The sequence below is a fragment of the Arachis ipaensis genome, chromosome B09 (genome assembly GCF_000816755.2).
Source record: "Arachis ipaensis cultivar K30076 chromosome B09, Araip1.1, whole genome shotgun sequence".
NCBI classification, from domain to species: domain Eukaryota; kingdom Viridiplantae; phylum Streptophyta; class Magnoliopsida; order Fabales; family Fabaceae; genus Arachis; species Arachis ipaensis.
The window spans coordinates 33,075,912-33,082,753 of NC_029793.2; the positions used below are offsets into that span (position 1 = coordinate 33,075,912).

At 39.7% G+C, this 6,842-nt stretch overlaps 1 long non-coding RNA gene across 1 annotated transcript in view; it reads left to right on the forward strand.

Annotated features, from left to right (window-relative positions):
- The window catches only part of LOC110266956, a 17,209-nt gene that overhangs the window by 4,892 nt on the left and 5,475 nt on the right, over window positions 1–6,842 (forward strand). The window contains exon 3 of the long non-coding RNA XR_002354257.1: window positions 2,626–2,637. This is a non-coding gene — a long non-coding RNA (uncharacterized LOC110266956). The remainder of the gene's footprint in view (window positions 1–2,625; window positions 2,638–6,842) is intronic.

Consider the following 6,842-nt stretch of genomic DNA (forward strand, 5'->3'; position numbering starts at 1 on the left):
ACTAGGACTAGACATTCATCATATGCATCTATGTGACATTGTTTGGGTGTGTATATTGTAATTGGTTTGCCTAAGTGAATAATTCTGTTTAATTGCTAATTGCTATACTTGATGTAATTGCTCTTGATTGTGTTTGAACCTCATTACTTGTGTTTGTAACTGATTGGCTGGATTGTGGTGAATTGGGTGTTGATTGAGTTGTTTGGGCCTAAGGCCGTGACTGGTACGTTTGAGGTCTAGTTCTGTATAAAGTATCTGACTGGTTCAGCATAGACTTAATGAACCAATGCTTGGAGCAGGATGATCATTTATACCGCGTAGGTAACTTCTTTTATGTTATGGTCTAGTAAAGTATGAAAAATCAAACTAGTTCAGTATAGACTTAATGAACCTATGATTGGAACAGGTTGGTCATTCATACAGTCTAGGAAACTTTTAAGAGTTTTATAAAGAAAATATGGGTCTAGGATTTTGAAGAATTAACTAATGCTTTTAAAAAAAAAGTTAATTTTCTTTTAGATGTCTCTGAATGAAATTAACTATTTGCGCTTTATTCTTTACTTTCACGGCATTCTCGACCTCTACTGAGAACATGTGGTTTGGTTCTCACCCCCAAATTTTCCACCCTTTCAGTGACACAAGTTTGAAGATGCAATATGAAGCTACAAGCGATTAGTAAGCTTTCTTTATGGTTTTAATTGCTTTCATAGAGTCCCCTCGCTCTTGTCCTTTGAGGTTTTATTTTAATAGAGGGGTAGGTGTTGTATTTGGGTTTATATGACTTCTTATGTATAAGTATTACTATTAATAATACTTATGTGATTGTTATTATTATTTGCAATGTTTATCCTTGATACATGTCATTAATGAATAAAAACAAAATTTTCTGGCATTTTCTTAAAACTGAAATGCGAAATCGATACAAAGGCTCAGTAATTAAGTAGTTAATATTAGAAAAGGTCACGTAACGTTCTTTCTAGTAGAATACCCTGACTTAAGCAAGGCATTTTGCTGGAAGGGATGTTACAAAAACTATGGCTAAAAGTTCTTTCTCCGTGGTGGTATAGTTCCTTTGATTCTCATTAAGAACCTTGCTAGCATAATAAATAACATGTACTAGCTTATCTTTCCTCTGTCCTAGAACAGCACCAACAGCAAAATTAGATGCATCATACATTAGTTCAAAGGGAAGATCCCAGCTTGGTGGTGCTATAATAGGTGCAGAGGAGAGTTTTTTCTTAAGTTCATCAAAGGCTACCATGCACTCTCTATAAAAAACAAAGGGAGTATTTGAGACAAGTAGGTTGCTAAGGAGTTTTGCAATCATTTGAAAAATCTTTGATAAACCTCCCATAGAACCCAGCGTGTCCCAAAAAACTTCTGATTGCTTTGACATTGCAAGGTGGAGGTAATTTTTCAATTACTTCCACTTTTGCCTTGTCCACTTCTATGCCATCTTTTGAAATCTTGTGACCAAGAACCACCCCTTCAGTTACCATAAAATGGCACTTCTCCCAGTTTAAAACTATGTTGGTTTCTTGACACCTTTTCAGCACAAGAGCAAGATGGTATAGGCAATTAGAATATAAGTTCCCAAATACAGAGAAGTCGTCCATGAATTCTTCTATGAACTTCTCAATCATGTCTAAAAAAATGGAGAGCATGCACCTTTGGAATGTTGCAGGTGCATTGCACAATCCAAAGGGCATTCTCCTATAAGTAAAGACACCATATGGACAAGTAAATGAAGTTTTTTCCTGATCCTTGGGGTCTACAACAATTTGATTGTAGCCCGAATACCCATCTAGGAAGCAATAATACTCATGTCTTGCCAATCTTTCAAGCATCTGGTCAATGAAAGGTAAGGGGAAATGATCCTTCCGGGTGGCTTCATTAAGTTTTCGGTAGTCAATGCACATACGCCATCTGGTCACTGTCCTTGTGGGTATCAATTCATTCTTCTCATTTGCCACAACAGTGATCCCTCCCTTCTTAGGAACTACTTGCACCGGGATTACCCAAGGGCTGTCTGAGATGGGATAGATCACCCCTGCTTGCCACAATTTCAGCACTTCTTTCTGAACCACTTCATTCATAGTTGGGTTTAGCCTCTTTTGTTGTTGTCTTGAAGGTTTGGCATCTTCTTCAAGTAAGATCTTATGCATACACATTGAAGGACTGATCCCTTTTAAATCTGCAAGTGTCCAGTGATGAGCGGATAATTTATACGCTTTTTGGCATTGTTTTTAGTATGTTTTTAGTAGAATCTGGTTACTTTTAGGGATGTTTTCATTAGTTTTTATGTTAAATTCACATTTCTGGACTTTACTATGAGTTTGTGTATTTTTCTGTGATTTCAGGTATTTTCTGGCTGAAATTGAGGGACTTGAGCAAAAATCAGATTTAGAGGTTGAAGAAGGACTGCTGATGCTGTTGGATTCTGACCTCCCTGCACTCAAAGTGAATTTTCTGGAGCTACAGAACTCAAAATGGCGCGCTTCTAATTGCGTTGGAAAGTAGACATCCAGGGCTTTCCAGCAATATATAATAGTCCATACTTTGCCCAAGTTTAGACGACGCAAACTGGCGTTCAACACCAGATCTCTGCCCAATTCTGGCGTCCAGCACCAGAAACAAGTTGCAAAGTGGAGTTCAACGCCCAAAATGGCACAAAAGCTGGCGTTCAACTCCAGAAAGAGCCTTTGCACGTGGAACATTCAAGCTCAGCCCAAGCACACACCAATTGGGCCCCGTAAGTGGATTTATTCATCAATTACTTACTTCTGTAAACCCTAGTAACTAGTTTAGTATAAATAGGACTTTTTACTATTGTATTAGACATCTTTTGATCATTTTTAGATCTCTAGACCTCCATGGGAGGCTGGCCACTCGGCCATGCTTACCCTCTATATTCACTTATGTATTTTCAACGGTAGAGTTTCTACACTCCATAGATTAAGGTGTAGAGCTCTGCTGTTCCTACAGGAAAGCAGAGGTTCAGAGGAATGAAAGCATCTCTTTACGCTTATCTGAAATTCTCACCAATGAATTACATAAGTATTTCTATCCTTATTTTATTATATAATTTCGAAAACTCCATAATCAATTATTATCCGCCTGACTGAGATTTACAAGATGACCATAGCTTGCTTCATACCAACAATCTCCGTGGGATCGACCCTTACTCACGTAAGGTTTATTACTTGGACGACCCAGTGCACTTGCTGGTTAGTTGTATCGAAGTTGTGATAAATTATGAATTGAGATTAGAGCACCAAGTTTTTGGAGCCATTACCAGAGATCACAATTTCGTGCACCATCCAGCCTATGGCATCCTTGTGTTGTCTCAGCACTTGGATAAGCTCCTCTTCTTGTTCCTTGCTCAGACTTGAATTTATGATCACTGGGTGAGTGTTGTTAGCACCCAGATATGCATATTTCAAGCTGGGTGGTAAGGTCTTCAGCTCTAGTTTTGGTGACTCTGCATCTTTGTTGTCTGTAGTGGTTGGCATGATTGAGTTTCTCATGGTTGCTTGTGGTGGTCTCCATCTGATGCTTGTTCCAGCTCAATGGTTCCTCCACATTATTCTTCTTCCAAGACTTCTTGAACTATCTGTTCCATGGTGTCTACCAGCATGAATTCTCCTATGGATTTCTTGGGGTAACTCATTGCTTTAAAGACGTTGAAGACCATTTTCTCTTCATGCAACCTCAAGACTAGTTCCCCTTTTTGCACATCAATGATGGCTCCAGCAGTAGCTAGGAATGGTCTTCCTAAGATAATTGACGTGTTGGCCTCTTCTTCCATGTCCAACACGACGAAATCAGCAGGGAAAATAAATTCTCCTACTTTCACTAGCAAGTCCTCCACCACCCCATGTGGAAACTTAAATGTTCTGTTAGCCAATTGGAGTGCCATTCTTGTTGGCTTGGCTTCCTCAATCTTCATTCTTCTCATCATGGTTAGGGACATAAGATTTATGCTAGATCCCAAATCACACAAAGCTTTCTCAATGGTGATGTCCCCTATGATGCAGGGGATTTGAAAACTCCCTGGGTCTTTCAACTTTTGAGGCAGCTTCTTCTGTATGATGGCGCTGCATTCTTCAGTCAATATTATAGTTTCTTTTGCCTCCTAGTTCCTCTTTTTGGTTATAAGCTCCTTCAAAAATTTGGCATAGAGTGGCATTTGTTCTAATGCCTCAGCAAATAGTGTGTTGATTTGGAGCCTCTTGAAGATCTCTAGGAACTTAGAAAACTGACCATCCTTCCCATCTTTTCTTAGTCTTTGTGGGTATGGTGCTTTTGGCATATAAGGCTTCAAGACTGGTTTTGGTGGAGGTGGATCAGGGATCTCCCCTTCATCCTTGTTCTCATGCTTTGCTGCAACTTCTTCATGATCGTCTTTGCTTGGGGTTCCTTCCTCCACAACCTTCCCACTTCTTAGAGTAATGGCTTTGCATTCCCCTCTTGGGTTAGCCAAGGTATCACTGGGAAATGTGTGTGTGGGAAGTGGGATTTGCTTGGATAAAATCCCCACTTGTGCTTCCAACTTTGAGATTGCTGCACCTTGATTTTTCAGATTTGACCTGTATTCTTCTTGATTAGCGTCTATCCTTCTTTCAGTTTGTGCTTGTCTGTCCGTGAGGGTGGAGACTGCCCCTGTAATCTGTAAGGACAGTTGTGCTATTGCAGCCTCCATCCTCTCAAAGTTGCTCTTGATTTCACATGGTTGCATAGTTGAAGATGGTGCATCTTGATTGAGATTGTTGTGTATGGGTTGGTTACTATGGTATGATGTGTTTTGTGAGTTATGATAGGGTCTATGGTTCCCTGTTTGATAGTTGGGTGATGACTAAAATTCACACCCCATTCAAAAATGGGTGAATTAGTTCTTTTGGCAAGCGCACCAAAATTATCGTCAAGTAATAACCCACAGTAGAGTGGTGGTATTCACAGAGACTGGAAAATTCGAGCAGTTTTAATTAATTGATGAATTAGTTAAGCGGATCAATAGGATTGTGAAGTGTAGAATTGTAAATGACATAAATGTAAATGACTAGAATATAAAGAAAAGTAATAAAGTGCAGAAATATAAATGGCACAATGTAAAGTACAGAATTATATCCCCTTCAATGGGGAATTGCTGAATGTAAAATTAAGATGTAAAGAAATCGATAGATAAGAATGGGAAAATTCATTGAGATTGGGAGATGTTGTCTCTTTGGATCAAATCTAGCTTATATCCTCTTCAATCATGCAACTCATTGACCTCTTCGCAATCATGATTGATTGAGCCCTGGTAAGCGAAATCGTGATCATTCCATTCCTTGGTAACGGAGCTAAAAACTCAATACGCACGTTCATGATCTTATATCTGTTTCACAACTTCGTACAACTAACCAGCAAGTGCACTGGGTCGTCCAAGTAATAAACCTTACGTGAGTAAGGATCGATCCCACGGAGATTGTCGGCTTGAAGCAAGCTATGGTCACCTTGTAAATCTCAGCCAGGCGGATTAAATTGTATTAAGAAATTATAGTGGATGAAAATAAATAAAATATAAAATAGGATAGTGGTACTTATGTAATTCATTGGTGGGAATTTCAGATAAGCGTATAGAGATGCTTTCATTCCTCTGATCTCTGCTTTCCTGCTGTCTTCATCCAATCAATCCTACTCCTTTCCATGGCAAGCTTTATGTTGGGCATCACCGTTGTCAATGGCTACTTCCCGTCCTCTCAGTGAAAATGGTCCAAGATGCTCTGTCACGGCATGGCTATTCATCTGTCGGTTCTCGATCATACTGGAATAGAATCCATTGATCCTTTTGCGTCTGTCACTACGCCCAGCACTCGCGAGTTTGAAGCTCGTCACAGCCATCCCTTCCCAAATCCTACTCGGAATACCACAGACAAGGTTTAGACTTTCCGGATCTCAGGAATGGCCATCCATGGGTTCTAACTTATACCACGAAGACACTAATAACTCGGACTCAGTCCCCTGTATTAGATATCCAAGAGATACCCATTCAATCTAAAGTAGAACGGAGGTGGTTGTCAGGCACGCGTTCATAAGTTGAGAATGATGATGACTAACACGATCATCACATCCATCATATTGAAGTGCGAATGAATATCTTAGAAGCAGAATAAGTTGAATTGAATAGAAAAACAGTAGTACTTTGCATTAATCCTTGAGGAACAGCAGAGCTCCACACCTTAATCTATGGTGTGTAGAAACTCTACCGTTGAAAAATACATAAGTGATAAGGTCCAGGCATGGCCGAATGGCCAGCCCCCAAAACATGATCAAAGGATCAAAAGATAATCCAAAGATGTAAATACAATACTTAAAAGTCCTATTTATACTAAACTAGTTACTAGGGTTTACAGAAATAAGTAAATGATGCAGAAATCCACTTCCGGGGCCCACTTGGTGTGTGCTTAGGCTGAGCTTGAAGTTTACACGTGGAGAGGTCATTCTTGGAGTTGAACGTCAGTTTGTAACGTGTTTCTGGCGTTGAACTCCACTTTGCAACTTGTTTCTGGCGCTGAACGCCAGACTACAACATGGAATTGGCGTTCAACGCCAGTTTGCGTCGTCAATCCTTATTCAAAGTATGGACTATTATATATTGATGGAAAGCCCTTGATGTATACTTTCCAACGCAATTAGAAACGTGCCATTTGGAGTTCTGTAGCTTCAGAAAATCCACTTTGAGTGCAGAGAGGTCAGAATCCAACAGCATCTGCAGTCCTTCTTCAACCTCTGAATCTGATTTTTGCTCAAGTCCCTCAATTTCAGCCAGAAAATACCTGAAATCACAGAAAAACACACAA